The sequence below is a fragment of the Phyllobates terribilis genome, unplaced genomic scaffold, assembly GCF_046119375.1.
Source record: "Phyllobates terribilis strain yellow unplaced genomic scaffold, ASM4611937v1 Scaffold_5__5_contigs__length_657084704, whole genome shotgun sequence".
Taxonomy (NCBI): domain Eukaryota; kingdom Metazoa; phylum Chordata; class Amphibia; order Anura; family Dendrobatidae; genus Phyllobates; species Phyllobates terribilis.
Window position 1 is genome coordinate 376,065,839 of NW_027362765.1, and position 18,426 is coordinate 376,084,264.

Here is an 18,426-nt window from a genome sequence, read left to right on the forward strand (position 1 = left end):
CAGTATAGATGGACTAATAGAATGATGCTATGCCCAAAAGATTTTACTTCACTAGGTGCAGTAAAAAAATTGGTATTCTATACACAGGTGGTATATCTTGCAACACAGATAGGCTACTCCACTGACTAACACACTCTGCAATAGGCCAAAAAGGATTAGCTCTGCTAGATTCAGCCAAATGCTGTGAAAAAAACTTGCACAGCACTGGCACAGACCTGCCTGGCAAAAACTGATAGGAACTGATGTAACCTAGTCCTGAAAAGGACTGCAATTACAATTAGTCTTTACTCCCACAATCTATCTATTTAAGAGCACAGACCTGCCTGATAAAAGTCGTAGGAAATGCTGTAACCTAGTCCTTAAAAGGACTGCAATCACAACTATTCCCTACTCCCAAGCTATCTGTAGATTTGTGCGAAAATTGGCTTGAAATTAACAAGGTATAGCGCACACAGCAACAGCGGTGCCGTCTAACACGCAGCAGCAGCAGTGAGAAAATGGTGGCGACGGGGAAAATGGCTTGGTCTTATAGGGCAAGGACATGTGACATACACTGCCAATGACACATGCCCTTGATTGTGTGAAAAAAGCACTTCGCTCCGTGTGTGCGCTGCTGATAGGCTGACAGATTGCACCTCCCCACTGTAAATGCGGGAAAGAGAAAAAAAATGGAGATCTCCATTATTCCTGCAGAGATCCATCCCCTGCCCCTCCCCCCACCCCGCTGTACACTCAAACTGCGTATTAACATTAATTTTCATCATTACTGAGAAAAAATCCAGTTATGATTTTGGTGCACGAACAGTTATCGAACATAACCTCGAACAGCCGAATTTTTCTCAAATCGTTCGAGTTCGCCGAACGGCTCGAACACCGCACAAAACAGCTCGAATTTGAGATTGGCGAACAGTTCGAGTAGAACAAAGCTCATCTCTATTTAGAACTCTCCTATTGTTCTCGGAATTCTGCTGAAGTTTAAAAATGCTTTGAAACTCTTCCATTGTTCTCGGAATTCTGCTGAAGTTTAAAAATGCTTTGGAACTCTTCCATTGTTCTCGGAATTCTGCTGAAGTTTAAAAATGCTTTGGAACTCTTCCATTGTTCTCGGAATTCTGCAGAAGTTTAGAAATGCTATGGAACTCTCCCATTATTCTCGGAATGTTATTGTTTTTTTAAATCAGTCTGTAGAACTCTCCCATTGTTCTCTGAGTTCTACTGAAGTTTAAAAATGATTTGGCACTCTTCCATTGTTCTCGGAATTTTGCTGAAGTTTAAAAATGCTTTCGAACTCTCCCATTGTTCTCGGAATGTTATTTTTTTTTAAATAAGTCTGTAGAACTCTCCCATTGTTCTCAGAATTCTGCTGAAGTTTAAAAATGCTTTGGAACTCTTCCATTGTTCTCGGAATTCTGCTGAAATTTTAAAGTGCTTTAGAACTCTTCCATTGTTCTCGGAATTCTGCTGAAGTTTAAAAATGCTTTGGAACTCTTCCATTGTTCTCGGAATTCTGCTGAAGTTTAAATTGCTTTGGAACTCTCCCATTGTTCTCGGAATGTTATTGTTTTTTTAAATAAGTCTTTAGAACTCTCCCATTGTTCTCGGAATTCTGCTGAAGTTTAAAAATGCTTTGGAAATCTTCCATTGTTCTCGGAATTCTTCTGAAGTTTAAAAATGCTTTGGAACTTTCCCATTGTTCTCGGAATGTTATTGTTTTTTTAAATCAGTCTGTAGAACTCTCCCATTGTTCTCGGAATTCTGCTGAAGTTTAAAAATGCTTTGGAACTCTTCCGTTGTTCTCGGAATTCTGCTGAAGTTTAAAAATGCTTTGGAACTCTCCCATTGTTCTCGGAATTTTGCTGATGTTTAAAAATGCTTTGGAACTCTTCCGTTGTTCTCGGAATTCTACAGAAGTTTAAAAATGCTTTGGAACTTTTCCATTGTTCTCGGAATTTTGCTGAAGTTTAAAAATGCTTTGGAACTCTCCCATTGTTCTCGGAATGTTATTTTTTTTTAAATAAGTCTGTAGAACTCTCCCATTGTTCTCGGAATTCTACTGAAGTTTAAAAATGCTTTGGAACTCTTCCATTGTTCGCGGAATTCTGCTGAAGTTTAAAAATGCTTTGGAACTCTTCCATTGTTCTCGGGATTCTACAGAAGTTTAGAAATGCTTTGGAACTCTCCCATTATTCTCGGAATGTTATTGTTTTTTTAAATCAGTCTGTAGAACTCTCCCATTGTTCTCAGAATTCTGCTGAAGTTTAAAAATGCTTTGGAACTCTTCCATTGTTCTCGGAATTCTGCTGAAATTTTAAAGTGCTTTAGAACTCTCCCATTGTTCTCGGAATTCTGCTGAAGTTTAAAAATGCTTTGGAATGCTTCCATTGTTCTCGGAATTCTGCTGAAGTTTAAAAATGCTTTGGAACACTCCCATTGTTCTCGGGATGTTATTGTTTTTTAAATAAGTCTGTAGAACTCTCCCATTGTTCTCGGAATTCTACTGAAGTTTAAAAATGCTTTGGACCTCTTCTATTGTTCACGGAATTCTACTGAAGTTTAAAAATGCTTTGGAACTCTTCCATTGTTCTCGGAATTTTGCTGATGTTTAAAAATGCTTTGGAACTCTTCCGTTGTTCTCGGAATTCTACAGAAGTTGAAAAATGCTTTGGAACTCTTCAATTGTTCTCGGAATTTTGCTGAAGTTTAAAAATGCTTTGGAACTCTCCCATTGTTCTCGGAATGTTATTTTTTTTAAAATAAGTATTTAGAACTCTCCCATTGTTCTCGGAATTCTGCTGAAGTTTAAAAATGCTTTGGAACTCTTCCATTGTTCTCGGAATTCTGCTGTAGTTTAAAAATGCTTTGAAACTTTCCCATTGTTCTCTGAATGTTATTGTTTTTTTAAATCAGTCTGTAGAACTTTCCCATTGTTCTCAGAATTCTACTGAAGTTTAAAAATGCTTGGAACTCTTCCATTGTTCGCGGAATTCTGCTGAAGTTTAAAAATGCTTTGGAACTCTTCCATTGTTCTCGGAATTCTGCAGAAGATTAAAAATACTTTGGAACTCTTCCATTGTTCTCGGACTGTTACTGTTTTTTTAAATCAGTCTATAGAACTCTCCCATTGTTCTCGGAGTTCTACTGAAGTTTAAAAATGATTTGGAACTCTTCCATTGTTCTAGGAATTCTGCTGTAGTTTAAAAATGCTTTGAAACTTTCCCATTGTTCTCGGAATGTTATTGTTTTTTTAAATCAGTCTGTAGAACTTTCCCATTGTTCTCGGAATTCTACTGAAGTTTAAAAATGCTTTGGAACTCTTCCATTGTTCGCGAAATTCTGCTAAAGTTTAAAAATGCTTTGGAACTCTTCCATTGTTCTCGGAATTCTGCAGAAGTTTAAAAATGCTTTGGAACTCTCCCATTGTTCTCGGAATGTTATTGTTTTTTTAAATCAGTCTGTAGAACTCTCACATTGTTCTCTGAGTTCTACTGAAGTTTAAAAATGATTTGGAACTCTTCCATTGTTCTCGGAATTTTGCTGAAGTTTAAAAATGCTTTGGAACTCTCCCATTGTTCTCAGAATGTTATTTTTTTTAAAATAAGTCTGTAGAACTCTCCCATTGTTCTCCGAATTCTGCTGAAGTTTAAAAATGCTTTGGAACTCTTCCATTGTTCTCGGAATTCTGCTGAAATTTTAAAGTGCTGTAGAACTCTCCCATTGTTCTCAGAATTCTGCTGACGTTTAAAAATGCTTTGGAACTCTTCCATTGTTCTCGGAATTCTGCTGAAACTTTAAAGTGCTTTAGAACTCTTCCATTGTTCTCGGAATTCTGCTGAAGTTTAAAAATGCGTTGGAACTCTTCCATTGTTCTCGGAATTCTGCTGAAGTTTAAATTGCTTTGGAACTCTCCCATTGTTCTTGGAATGTTATTGTTTTTTTAAATAAGTCTTTAGAACTCTCCCATTGTTCTCAGAATTCTGCTGAAGTTTAAAAATGCTTTGGAACACTTCCATTGTTCTCAGAATTCTTCTGAAGTTTAAAAATGCTTTGGAACTTTCCCATTGTTCTCGGAATGTTATTGTTTTTTTAAATCAGTCTGTAGAACTCTCCCATTGTTCTCGGAATTCTGGTGTAGTTTAAAAATGCTTTGGAACTCTTCCATTGTTCTCGGAATTCTGCTGAAGTTTAAAAATGCTTTGGAACTCTCCCATTGTTCTCGGGATGTTATTGTTTTTTTAAATAAGTCTGTAGAACTCTCCCATTGTTCTCGGAATTCTGCTGAAGCTTAAATTGCTTTGGAACTCTCCCATTGATCTCAGAATGTTATTGTTTTTTTAAATAAGTCTTTAGAACTCTCCCATTGTTCTCGGAATTCTGCTGAAGTTTAAAAATGCTTTGGAACTCTTCCATTGTTCTCGGAATTCTGCTGAAGTTTAAAAATGCTTTGGAACTTTCCCATTGTTCTCGGAATGTTATTTTTTTTTTAATCAGTCTGTAGAACTCTCCCATTGTTCTCAGAATTCTACTGAAGTTTAAAAATGGTTTGGAACTCTTCCATTGTTCTCGGAATTCTGCTGAAGTTTAAAAATGCTTTGGAACTCTTTCATTGTTCTCGGAATTCTGCTGAAGTTTAAAAATGCTTTGGAACTCTCCCATTGTTCTCAGAATGTTATTGTTTTTTTAAATAAGTCTGTAGAACTCTCCCATTGTTCTCGGAAGTCTGCTGAAGTTTAAAAATGCTTTGGACCTCTTCCATTGTTCTCGGAATTTTGCTGATGTTTAAAAATGCTTTGGAACTCTTCCATTGTTCTCGGAATTCTACAGAAGTTTAAAAATGATTTGGAACTCTTCCATTGTTCTCGGAATTTTGCTGAAGTTTAAAAATGCTTTGGAACTCTCCCATTGTTCTCGGAATGTTATTTTTTTTTAAATAAGTCTGTAGAACTCTCCCATTGTTCTCAGAATTCTCCAGAAGTTTACAAATGCTTTGGAACACTTCCATTGTTCTCGGAATTCTGCTGAAATTTTAAAGTGCTTTGGAACTCTTCCATTGTTCTCGGAATTCTGCTGAAGTTTAAAAATGCTTTAGAACTCTTCCAAAGTGCTCGGAATTCTGCTATAGTTTAAATTGCTTTGGAACTCTCCTATTGTTCTCGGAATGTTATTTCTTTTTGAAATATGTCTTTAGAACTCTCCCATTGTACTCGGAATTCTGCTGAAGTTTAAAAATGCTTTGGAACTCTTCCATTGTTCTCGGAAATCTGCTGAAGTTTAAAAATGCTTTGGAACTCTCCCATTGTTCTCGGGATGTTATTGTTTATTTAAATAAGTCTGTAGAACTCTCCCATTGTTCTCGGAATTCTACTGAAGTTTAAAAATGCTTTGGACCTCTTCCATTGTTCTCGGAATTCTACTGAAGTTTAAAAATGCTTTGAAACTCTTCCGTTGTTCTCGGAATTCTACAGAAGTTTAAAAATGCTTTGGAACTCTTCAATTGTTCTCGGAATTTTGCTGAAGTTTAAAAATGCTTTGGAACTCTCCCATTGTTCTCGGAATGTTATTTTTTTTTAAATAAGTCTTTAGAACTCTCCTATTGTTCTCGGAATTCTGCTGAAGTTTAAATTGCTTTGGAACACTCCCATTGTTCTCAGAATGTTATTGTTTTTTTAAATAAGTCTTTAGAACTCTCCCATTGTTCTCGGAATTCTGCTGAAGTTTAAAAATGCTTTGGAACTCTTCCATTGTTCTCGGAATTCTGCTGAAGTTTAAAAATGCTTTGGAACTCTCACATTGTTCTCGGGATGTTATTGTTTTTTTAAATAAGTCTGTAGAACTCTCCCATTGTTCTAGGAATTCTACTGAAGTTTAAAAATGCTTTGGACCTCTTCCATTGTTCTCGGAATTCTACTGAAGTTTAAAAATGCTTTGAAACTCTTCCGTTGTTCTCGGAATTCTACAGAAGTTTAAAAATGCTTTGGAACTCTTCAATTGTTCTCGGAATTTTGCTGAAGTTTAAAAATGCTTTGGAACTCTCCCATTGTTCTCGGAATGTTACTTTTTTTTAAATAAGTCTTTAGAACTCTCCCATTGTTCTCGGAATTCTGCTGAAGTTTAAATTGCTTTGGTACTCTCCCATTGTTCTCAGAATGTCATTGTTTTTTTAAATAAGTCTTTAGAACTCTCCCATTGTTCTCGGAATTCTGCTGAAGTTTAAAAATGCTTTGGAACTCTTCCATTGTTCTCGGAATTCTGCTGAAGTTTAAAAATGCTTTGGAACTTTCCCATTGTTCTCGGAATGTTATTTTTTTTTAAATCAGTCTGTAGAACTCTCCCATTGTTCTCAGAATTTTACTGAAGTTTAAAAATGGTTTGGAACTCTTCCATTGTTCTCGGAATTCTGCTGAAGTTTAAAAATGCTTTGGAACTCTTCCATTGTTCTCGGAATTCTGCTGAAGTTTAAAAATGCTTTGGAACTCTCCCATTGTTCTCAGAATGTTACTGTTTTTTTAAATAAGTCTGTAGAACTCTCCCATTGTTCTTGGAATTCTGCTGAAGTTTAAAAATGCTTTGGACCTCTTCCATTGTTCTCGGAATTCTGCTGAAGTTTAAAAATGCTTTGGAACTCTTCCATTGTTCTCGGAATTTTGCTGATGTTTAAAAATGCTTTGGAACTCTTCCGTTGTTCTCAGAATTCTACAGAAGTTTAAAAATGATTTGGACCTCTGCCATTGTTCTCGGAATTTTGCTGAAGTTTAAAAATGCTTTGGAACTCTCCCATTGTTCTCGGGATGTTATTTTTTTTTAAATAAGTCTGTACAACTCTCCCATTGTTCTCAGAATTCTGCTGAAGTTTAAAAATGCTTTGAAACACTTCCATTGTTCTCGGAATTCTGCTGAAATTTTAAAGTGCTTTGGAACTCTTCCATTGTTCTCGGAATTCTGCTGAAGTTTAAAAATGCTTTGGAACTCTTCCATTGTTCTAGGAATTCTGCTGTAGTTTAAAAATGCTTTGAAACTTTCCCATTGTTCTCGGAATGTTATTGTTTTTTTAAATCAGTCTGTAGAACTTTCCCATTGTTCTCGGAATTCTACTGAAGTTTAAAAATGCTTTGGAACTCTTCCATTGTTCGCGAAATTCTGCTAAAGTTTAAAAATGCTTTGGAACTCTTCCATTGTTCTCGGAATTCTGCAGAATTTTAAAAATGCTTTGGAACTCTCCCATTGTTCTCGGAATGTTATTGTTTTTTTAAATCAGTCTGTAGAACTCTCACATTGTTCTCTGAGTTCTACTGAAGTTTAAAAATGATTTGGAACTCTTCCATTGTTCTCGGAATTTTGCTGAAGTTTAAAAATGCTTTGGAACTCTCCCATTGTTCTCAGAATGTTATTTTTTTTTAAATAAGTCTGTAGAACTCTCCCATTGTTCTCCGAATTCTGCTGAAGTTTAAAAATGCTTTGGAACTCTTCCATTGTTCTCGGAATTCTGCTGAAATTTTAAAGTGCTGTAGAACTCTCCCATTGTTCTCAGAATTCTGCTGAAGTTTAAAAATGCTTTGGAACTCTTCCATTGTTCTCGGAATTCTGCTGAAATTTTAAAGTGCTTTAGAACTCTTCCATTGTTCTCGGAATTCTGCTGAAGTTTAAAAATGCATTGGAACTCTTCCATTGTTCTCGGAATTCTGCTGAAGTTTAAATTGCTTTGGAACTCTCCCATTGTTCTTGGAATGTTATTGTTTTTTTAAATAAGTCTTTAGAACTCTCCCATTGTTCTCAGAATTCTGCTGAAGTTTAAAAATGCTTTGGAACACTTCCATTGTTCTCAGAATTCTTCTGAAGTTTAAAAATGCTTTGGAACTTTCCCATTGTTCTCGGAATGTTATTGTTTTTTTAAATCAGTCTGTAGAACTCTCCCATTGTTCTCGGAATTCTGGTGTAGTTTAAAAATGCTTTGGAACTCTTCCATTGTTCTCGGAATTCTGCTGAAGTTTAAAAATGCTTTGGAACTCTCCCATTGTTCTCGGGATGTTATTGTTTTTTTAAATAAGTCTGTAGAACTCTCCCATTGTTCTCGGAATTCTGCTGAAGTTTAAATTGCTTTGGAACTCTCCCATTGATCTCAGAATGTTATTGTTTTTTTAAATAAGTCTTTAGAACTCTCCCATTGTTCTCGGAATTCTGCTGAAGTTTAAAAATGCTTTGGAACTCTTCCATTGTTCTCGGAATTCTGCTGAAGTTTAAAAATGCTTTGGAACTTTCCCATTGTTCTCGGAATGTTATTTTTTTTTTAATCAGTCTGTAGAACTCTCCCATTGTTCTCAGAATTCTACTGAAGTTTAAAAATGGTTTGGAACTCTTCCATTGTTCTCGGAATTCTGCTGAAGTTTAAAAATGCTTTGGAACTCTTCCATTGTTCTCGGAATTTTGCTGATGTTTAAAAATGTTTTGGAACTCTTCCATTGTTCTCGGAATTCTACAGAAGTTTAAAAATGATTTGGAACTCTTCCATTGTTCTCGGAATTTTGCTGAAGTTTAAAAATGCTTTGGAACTCTCCCATTGTTCTCGGAATGTTATTTTTTTTTAAATAAGTCTGTAGAACTCTCCCATTGTTCTCAGAATTCTGCAGAAGTTTACAAATGCTTTGGAACACTTCCATTGTTCTCGGAATTCTGCTGAAATTTTAAAGTGCTTTGGAACTCTTCCATTGTTCTCGGAATTCTGCTGAAGTTTAAAAATGCTTTAGAACTCTTCCAAAGTGCTCGGAATTCTGCTATAGTTTAAATTGCTTTGGAACTCTCCTATTGTTCTCGGAATGTTATTTCTTTTTGAAATATGTCTTTAGAACTCTCCCATCGTACTCGGAATTCTGCTGAAGTTTAAAAATGCTTTGGAACTCTTCCATTGTTCTCGGAAATCTGCTGAAGTTTAAAAATGCTTTGGAACTCTCCCATTGTTCTCGGGATGTTATTGTTTTTTTAAATAATTCTGTAGAACTCTCCCATTGTTCTCGGAATTCTACTGAAGTTTAAAAATGCTTTGGACCTCTTCCATTGTTCTCGGAATTCTACTGAAGTTTAAAAATGCTTTGAAACTCTTCCGTTGTTCTCGGAATTCTACAGAAGTTTAAAAATGCTTTGGAACTCTTCAATTGTTCTCGGAATTTTGCTGAAGTTTAAAAATGCTTTGGAACTCTCCCATTGTTCTCGGAATGTTATTTTTTTTTAAATAAGTCTTTAGTACTCTCCTATTGTTCTCGGAATTCTGCTGAAGTTTAAATTGCTTTGGAACTCTCCCATTGTTCTCAGAATGTTATTGTTTTTTTAAATAAGTCTTTAGAACTCTCCCATTGTTCTCGGAATTCTGCTGAAGTTTAAAAATGCTTTGGAACTCTTCCATTGTTCTCGGAATTCTGCTGAAGTTTAAAAATGCTTTGGAACTCTCACATTGTTCTCGGGATGTTATTGTTTTTTTAAATAAGTCTGTAGAACTCTCCCATTGTTCTAGGAATTCTACTGAAGTTTAAAAATGCTTTGGACCTCTTCCATTGTTCTCGGAATTCAACTGAAGTTTAAAAATGCTTTGAAACTCTTCCGTTGTTCTCGGAATTCTACAGAAGTTTAAAAATGCTTTGGAACTCTTCAATTGTTCTCGGAATTTTGCTGAAGTTTAATAATGCTTTGGAACTCTCCCATTGTTCTCGGAATGTTATTTTTTTTTAAATAAGTCTTTAGAACTCTCCCATTGTTCTCGGAATTCTGCTGAAGTTTAAATTGCTTTGGTACTCTCCCATTGTTATCAGAATGTCATTGTTTTTTTAAATAAGTCTTTAGAACTCTCCCATTGTTCTCGGAATTCTGCTGAAGTTTAAAAATGCTTTGGAACTCTTCCATTGTTCTCGGAATTCTGCTGAAGTTTAAAAATGCTTTGGAACTTTCCCATTGTTCTCGGAATGTTATTTTTTTTTAAATCAGTCTGTAGAACTCTCCCATTGTTCTCAGAATTTTACTGAAGTTTAAAAATGGTTTGGAATTCTTCCATTGTTCTCGGAATTCTGCTGAAGTTTAAAAATGCTTTGGAACTCTTCCATTGTTCTCGGAATTCTGCTGAAGTTTAAAAATGCTTTGGAACTCTCCCATTGTTCTCAGAATGTTACTGTTTTTTTAAATAAGTCTGTAGAACTCTCCCATTGTTCTCGGAATTCTGCTGAAGTTTAAAAATGCTTTGGACCTCTTCCATTGTTCTCGGAATTCTGCTGAAGTTTAAAAATGCTTTGGAACTCTTCCATTGTTCTCGGAATTTTGCTGATGTTTAAAAATGCTTTGGAACTCTTCCGTTGTTCTCGGAATTCTACAGAAGTTTAAAAATGATTTGGACCTCTGCCATTGTTCTCGGAATTTTGCTGAAGTTTAAAAATGCTTTGGAACTCTCCCATTGTTCTCGGAATGTTATTTTTTTTTAAATAAGTCTGTACAACTCTCCCATTGTTCTCAGAATTCTGCTGAAGTTTAAAAATGCTTTGAAACACTTCCATTGTTCTCGGAATTCTGCTGAAATTTTAAAGTGCTTTGGAACTCTTCCATTGTTCTCGGAATTCTGCTGAAGTTTAAAAATGCTTTGGAACTCTTCCATTGTTCTAGGAATTCTGCTGTAGTTTAAAAATGCTTTGAAACTTTCCCATTGTTCTCGGAATGTTATTGTTTTTTTAAATCAGTCTGTAGAACTTTCCCATTGTTCTCGGACTTCTACTGAAGTTTAAAAATGCTTTGGAACTCTTCCATTGTTCGCGAAATTCTGCTAAAGTTTAAAAATGCTTTGGAACTCTTCCATTGTTCTCGGAATTCTGCAGAAGTTTAAAAATGCTTTGGAACTCTCCCATTGTTCTCGGAATGTTATTGTTTTTTTAAATCAGTCTGTAGAACTCTCACATTGTTCTCTGAGTTCTACTGAAGTTTAAAAATGATTTGGAACTCTTCCATTGTTCTCGGAATTTTGCTGAAGTTTAAAAATGCTTTGGAACTCTCCCATTGTTCTCAGAATGTTATTTTTTTTTAAATAAGTCTGTAGAACTCTCCCATTGTTCTCCGAATTCTGCTGAAGTTTAAAAATGCTTTGGAACTCTTCCATTGTTCTCGGAATTCTGCTGAAATTTTAAAGTGCTGTAGAACTCTCCCATTGTTCTCAGAATTCTGCTGAAGTTTAAAAATGCTTTGGAACTCTTCCATTGTTCTCGGAATTCTGCTGAAGTTTAAAAATGCTTTGGAACTCTTCCATTGTTCTCGGAATTCTGCTGAAGTTTAAATTGCTTTGGAACTCTCCCATTGTTCTTGGAATGTTATTGTTTTTTTAAATAAGTCTTTAGAACTCTCCCATTGTTCGCAGAATTCTGCTGAAGTTTAAAAATGCTTTGGAACACTTCCATTGTTCTCAGAATTCTTCTGAAGTTTAAAAATGCTTTGGAACTTTCCCATTGTTCTCGGAATGTTATTGTTTTTTTAAATCAGTCTGTAGAAATCTCCCATTGTTCTCGGAATTCTGGTGTAGTTTAAAAATGCTTTGGAACTCTTCCATTGTTCTCGGAATTCTGCTGAAGTTTAAAAATGCTTTGGAACTCTCCCATTGTTCTCGGGATGTTATTGTTTTTTTAAATAAGTCTGTAGAACTCTCCCATTGTACTCGGAATTCTGCTGAAGTTTAAATTGCTTTGGAACTCTCCCATTGATCTCAGAATGTTATTGTTTTTTTAAATAAGTCTTTAGAACTCTCCCATTGTTCTCGGAATTCTGCTGAAGTTTAAAAATGCTTTGGAACTCTTCCATTGTTCTCGGAATTCTGCTGAAGTTTAAAAATGCTTTGGAACTTTCCCATTGTTCTCGGAATGTTATTTTTTTTTTAATCAGTCTGTAGAACTCTCCCATTGTTCTCAGAATTCTACTGAAGTTTAAAAATGGTTTGGAACTCTTCCATTGTTCTCGGAATTCTGCTGAAGTTTAAAAATGCTTTGGAACTCTTCCATTGTTCTCGGAATTCTGCTGAAGTTTAAAAATGCTTTGGAACTCTCCCATTGTTCTCAGAATGTTATTGTTTTTTAAATAAGTCTGTAGAACTCTCCCATTGTTCTCGGAAGTCTGCTGAAGTTTAAAAATGCTTTGGACCTCTTCCATTGTTCTCGGAATTCTGCTGAAGTTTAAAAATGCTTTGGAACTCTTCCATTGTTCTCGGAATTTTGCTGAAGTTTAAAAATGCTTTGGAACTCTCCCATTGTTCTCGGAATGTTATTTTTTTTTAAATAAGTCTGTAGAACTCTCCCATTGTTCTCAGAATTCTGCAGAAGTTTACAAATGCTTTGGAACACTTCCATTGTTCTCGGAATTCTGCTGAAATTTTAAAGTGCTTTGGAACTCTTCCATTGTTCTCGGAATTCTGCTGAAGTTTAAAAATACTTTAGAACTCTTCCAAAGTGCTCGGAATTCTGCTATAGTTTAAATTGCTTTGGAACTCTCCTATTGTTCTCGGAATGTTATTTCTTTTTGAAATATGTCTTTAGAACTCTCCCATTGTACTCGAAATTCTGCTGAAGTTTAAAAATGCTTTGGAACTCTTCCATTGTTCTCGGAAATCTGCTGAAGTTTAAAACTGCTTTGGAACTCTCCCATTGTTCTCGGGATGTTATTGTTTTTTTAAATAAGTCTGTAGAACTCTCCCATTGTTCTCGGAATTCTACTGAAGTTTAAAAATGCTTTGGACCTCTTCCATTGTTCTGGGAATTCTACTGAAGTTTAAAAATGCTTTGAAACTCTTCCGTTGTTCTCGGAATTCTACAGAAGTTTAAAAATGCTTTGGAACTCTTCAATTGTTCTCGGAATTTTGCTGAAGTTTAAAAATGCTTTGGAACTCTCCCATTGTTCTCGGAATGTTATTTTTTTTAAAATAAGTCTTTAGAACTCTCCTATTGTTCTCGGAATTCTGCTGAAGTTTAAATTGCTTTGGAACTCTCCCATTGTTCTCAGAATGTTATTGTTTTTTTAAATAAGTCTTTAGAACTCTCCCATTGTTCTCGGAATTCTGCTGAAGTTTAAAAATGCTTTGGAACTCTTCCATTGTTCTCGGAATTCTGCTGAAGTTTAAAAATGCTTTGGAACTCTCACATTGTTCTCGGGATGTTATTGTTTTTTTAAATAAGTCTGTAGAACTCTCCCATTGTTCTAGGAATTCTACTGAAGTTTAAAAATGCTTTGGACCTCTTCCATTGTTCTCGGAATTCAACTGAAGTTTAAAAATGCTTTGAAACTCTTCCGTTGTTCTCGGAATTCTACAGAAGTTTAAAAATGCTTTGGAACTCTTCAATTGTTCTCGGAATTTTGCTGAAGTTTAAAAATGCTTTGGAACTCTCCCATTGTTCTCGGAATGTTATTTTTTTTTAAATAAGTCTTTAGAACTCTCCCATTGTTCTCGGAATTCTGCTGAAGTTTAAATTGCTTTGGTACTCTCCCATTGTTCTCAGAATGTCATTGTTTTTTTAAATAAGTCTTTAGAACTCTCCCATTGTTCTCGGAATTCTGCTGAAGTTTAAAAATGCTTTGGAACTCTTCCATTGTTCTCGGAATTCTGCTGAAGTTTAAAAATGCTTTGGAACTTTCCCATTGTTCTCGGAATGTTATTTTTTTTTAAATCAGTCTGTAGAACTCTCCCATTGTTCTCAGAATTTTACTGAAGTTTAAAAATGGTTTGGAACTCTTCCATTGTTCTCGGAATTCTGCTGAAGTTTAAAAATGCTTTGGAACTCTTCCATTGTTCTCGGAATTCTGCTGAAGTTTAAAAATGCTTTGGAACTCTCCCATTGTTCTCAGAATGTTACTGTTTTTTTAAATAAGTCTGTAGAACTCTCCCATTGTTCTCGGAATTCTGCTGAAGTTTAAAAATGCTTTGGACCTCTTCCATTGTTCTCGGAATTCTGCTGAAGTTTAAAAATGCTTTGGAACTCTTCCATTGTTCTCGGAATTTTGCTGATGTTTAAAAATGCTTTGGAACTCTTCCGTTGTTCTCGGAATTCTACAGAAGTTTAAAAATGATTTGGACCTCTGCCATTGTTCTCGGAATTTTGCTGAAGTTTAAAAATGCTTTGGAACTCTCCCATTGTTCTCGGAATGTTATTTTTTTTTAAATAAGTCTGTACAACTCTCCCATTGTTCTCAGAATTCTGCTGAAGTTTAAAAATGCTTTGAAACACTTCCATTGTTCTCGGAATTCTGCTGAAATTTTAAAGTGCTTTGGAACTCTTCCATTGTTCTCGGAATTCTGCTGAAGTTTAAAAATGCTTTAGAACTCTTCCAAAGTGCTCGGAATTCTGCTATAGTTTAAATTGCTTTGGAACTCTCCTATTGTTCTCGGAATGTTATTTCTTTTTGAAATATGTCTTTAGAACTCTCCCATTGTACTCGGAATTCTGCTGAAGTTTAAAAATTCTTTGGAACTCTTCCATTGTTCTCGGAAATCTGCTGAAGTTTAAAAATGCTTTGGAACTCTCCCATTGTTCTCGGGATGTTATTGTTTTTTTAAATAAGTCTGTAGAACTCTCCCATTGTTCTCGGAATTCTACTGAAGTTTAAAAATGCTTTGGACCTCTTCCATTGTTCTCGGAATTCTACTGAAGTTTAAAAATGCTTTGAAACTCTTCCGTTGTTCTCGGAATTCTACAGAAGTTTAAAAATGCTTTGGAACTCTTCAATTGTTCTCGGAATTTTGCTGAAGTTTAAAAATGCTTTGGAACTCTCCCATTGTTCTCGGAATGTTATTTTTTTTAAAATAAGTCTTTAGAACTCTCCTATTGTTCTCGGAATTCTGCTGAAGTTTAAATTGCTTTGGAACTCTCCCATTGTTCTCAGAATGTTATTGTTTTTTTAAATAAGTCTTTAGAACTCTCCCATTGTTCTCGGAATTCTGCTGAAGTTTAAAAATGCTTTGGAACTCTTCCATTGTTCTCGGAATTCTGCTGAAGTTTAAAAATGCTTTGGAACTCTCACATTGTTCTCGGGATGTTATTGTTTTTTTAAATAAGTCTGTAGAACTCTCCCATTGTTCTAGGAATTCTACTGAAGTTTAAAAATGCTTTGGACCTCTTCCATTGTTCTCGGAATTCAACTGAAGTTTAAAAATGCTTTGAAACTCTTCCGTTGTTCTCGGAATTCTACAGAAGTTTAAAAATGCTTGGGAACTCTTCAATTGTTCTCGGAATTTTGCTGAAGTTTAAAAATGCTTTGGAACTCTCCCATTGTTCTCGGAATGTTATTTTTTTTTAAATAAGTCTTTAGAACTCTCCCATTGTTCTCGGAATTCTGCTGAAGTTTAAATTGCTTTGGTACTCTCCCATTGTTCTCAGAATGTCATTGTTTTTTTAAATAAGTCTTTAGAACTCTCCCATTGTTCTCGGAATTCTGCTGAAGTTTAAAAATGCTTTGGAACTCTTCCATTGTTCTCGGAATTCTGCTGAAGTTTAAAAATGCTTTGGAACTTTCCCATTGTTCTCGGAATGTTATTTTTTTTAAAATCAGTCTGTAGAACTCTCCCATTGTTCTCAGAATTTTACTGAAGTTTAAAAATGGTTTGGAACTCTTCCATTGTTCTCGGAATTCTGCTGAAGTTTAAAAATGCTTTGGAACTCTTCCATTGTTCTCGGAATTCTGCTGAAGTTTAAAAATGCTTTGGAACTCTCCCATTGTTCTCAGAATGTTACTGTCTTTTTAAATAAGTCTGTAGAACTCTCCCATTGTTCTCGGAATTCTGCTGAAGTTTAAAAATGCTTTGGACCTCTTCCATTGTTCTCGGAATTCTGCTGAAGTTTAAAAATGCTTTGGAACTCTTCCATTGTTCTCGTAATTTTGCTGATGTTTAAAAATGCTTTGGAACTCTTCCGTTGTTCTCGGAATTCTACAGAAGTTTAAAAATGATTTGGACCTCTGCCATTGTTCTCGGAATTTTGCTGAAGTTTAAAAATGCTTTGGAACTCTCCCATTGTTCTCGGAATGTTATTTTTTTTTAAATAAGTCTGTACAACTCTCTCATTGTTCTCAGAATTCTGCTGAAGTTTAAAAATGCTTTGAAACACTTCCATTGTTCTCGGAATTCTGCTGAAATTTTAAAGTGCTTTGGAACTCTTCCATTGTTCTCGGAATTCTGCTGAAGTTTAAAAATGCTTTGGAACTCTTCCATTGTTCTCGGAATTTTGCTGATGTTTAAAAATGCTTTGGAACTCTTCCGTTGTTCTCGGAATTCTACAGAAGTTTAAAAATGATTTGGAACTCTTCCATTGTTCTCGGAATTTTGCTGAAGTTTAAAAATGCTTTGGAACTCTCCCATTGTTATCGGAATGTTATTTTTTTTAAATAAGTCTGTAGAACTCTCCCATTGTTCTCAGACTTCTGCTGAAGTTTAAAAATGCTTTGGAACACTTCCATTGTTCTCGGAATTCTGCTGAAATTTTAAAGTGCTTTGGAACTCTTCCATTGTTCTCGGAATTCTGCTGAAGTTTAAAAATGCTTTGGAACTCTTCCATTGTTCTCAGAATTCTGCTGAAGTTTAAATTGCTTTGGAACTCTCCCTTTGTTCTCGGAATGTTATTGTTTTTTTAAATAAGTCTTTAGAACTCTTCCATTGTTCTCGAAATTCTACTGAAGTTTAAAAATGCTTTGGAACTCTACCATTGTTCTCGGAATGTTATTGTTTTATTAAATCAGTCTGTAGAACTCTCCCATTGTTCTCAGAATTCTACTGAAGTTTAAAAATGCTTTGGAACTCTACCATTGTTCTCGGAATTCTGCTGAAGTTTAGAAATGCTTTGGAAGCCTTCCATTGTTCTCGGATTTCTGCTGAAGTTTAAAAATGCTTTGGAAATCTCCGATTTTTCTCGGAGTGTTATTGTTTTTTAAATAGGTCTGTAGAACTCTCTCATTGTTCTCGGAATTCTGCTGAAGTTTAAAAATGCTTTGGGACTCTACCATTGTTCTCGTAATTCTGCTGAAGTTTAAAAATGCTTTGGAACTCTTCCATTGTTCTCGGAATTCTGCTGAAGTTTAAAAATGCTTTGGAACTCTTTCACTGTTCTCGGAATTCTGCTGAAGTTGAAAAATGCTTTGGAACTTTCCCATTGTTCTCGGAATGTTATTGTTTTTTTAAATCAGTATGTAGAACTCTCCCATTGTTCTCGGAATTCTACTGAAGTTTAAAAATGCTTTGGAACTCTTCCATTGTTCGCGGAATTCTGCTGATGTTTAAAAATGCTTTGGAACTCTTCCATAGTTCTCGGAATTCTGCAGAAGTTTAAAAATGCTTTGGAACTCTCCCATTGTTCTTGGAATGTTATTGTTCTTTTTAAATCAGTCTGTAGAACTCTACCATTGTTGTCGGAATTCTACTGAAGTTTAAAAATGCTTTGGAACTCTCCCATTGTTCTCTGAATACTGCTGAAGTTTAGAAATGCTTTGGAAGTCTTCCATTGTTCTCGGATATCTGGTGAAGTTCAAAAATGCTTTGGAACTCTTCCATTTTTCTCGGAATTCTACTGAAGTTTAAAAATGCTTTGGAACTCTTCCATTGTTCGCGGAATTCTGCTGAAGTTTAAAAATGCTTTGGAACTCTTCCATTGTTCTCGGGATTCTACAGAAGTTTAGAAATGCTTTGGAACTCTCCAATTATTCTCGGAATGTTATTGTTTTTTTAAATCAGTCTGTAGAACTCTCCCATTGTTCTCTGAGTTCTACTGAAGTTTAAAAATGATTTGGCACTCTTCCATTGTTCTCGGAATTTTGCTGAAGTTTAAAAATGCTTTGGAACTCTCCCATTGTTCTCGGGATATTATTTTTTTTTAAATAAGTCTGTAGAACTCTCCCATTGTTCTCAGAATTCTGCTGAAGTTTAAAAATGCTTTGGAACTCTTCCATTGTTCTCGGAATTCTGCTGAAATTTTAAAGTGCTTTAGAACTCTTCCATTGTTCTCGGAATTCTGCTGAAGTTTAAAAATGCTTTGGAACTCTTCCATTGTTCTCGGAATTCTGCTGAAGTTTAAATTGCTTTGGAACTCTCCCATTGTTCTCGGAATGTTATTGTTTTTTTAAATAAGTCTTTAGAACTCTCCCATTGTTCTCGGAATTCTTCTGAAGTTTAAAAATGCTTTGGAACTCTTCCATTGTTCTCAGAATTCTTCTGAAGTTTAAAAATGCTTTGGAACTTTCCCATTGTTCTCGGAATGTTATTGTTTTTTTAAGTCAGTCTGTAGAACCCTCCCATTGTTCTCGGAATTCTGCTGAAGTTTAAAAATGCTTTGGAACTCTTCCATTGTTCTCGGAATTCTGCTGAAGTTTAAAAATGCATTGGAACTCTCCCATTGTTCTCGGGATGTTATTGTTTTTTTAAATAAGTCTGTAGAACTCTCCCATTGT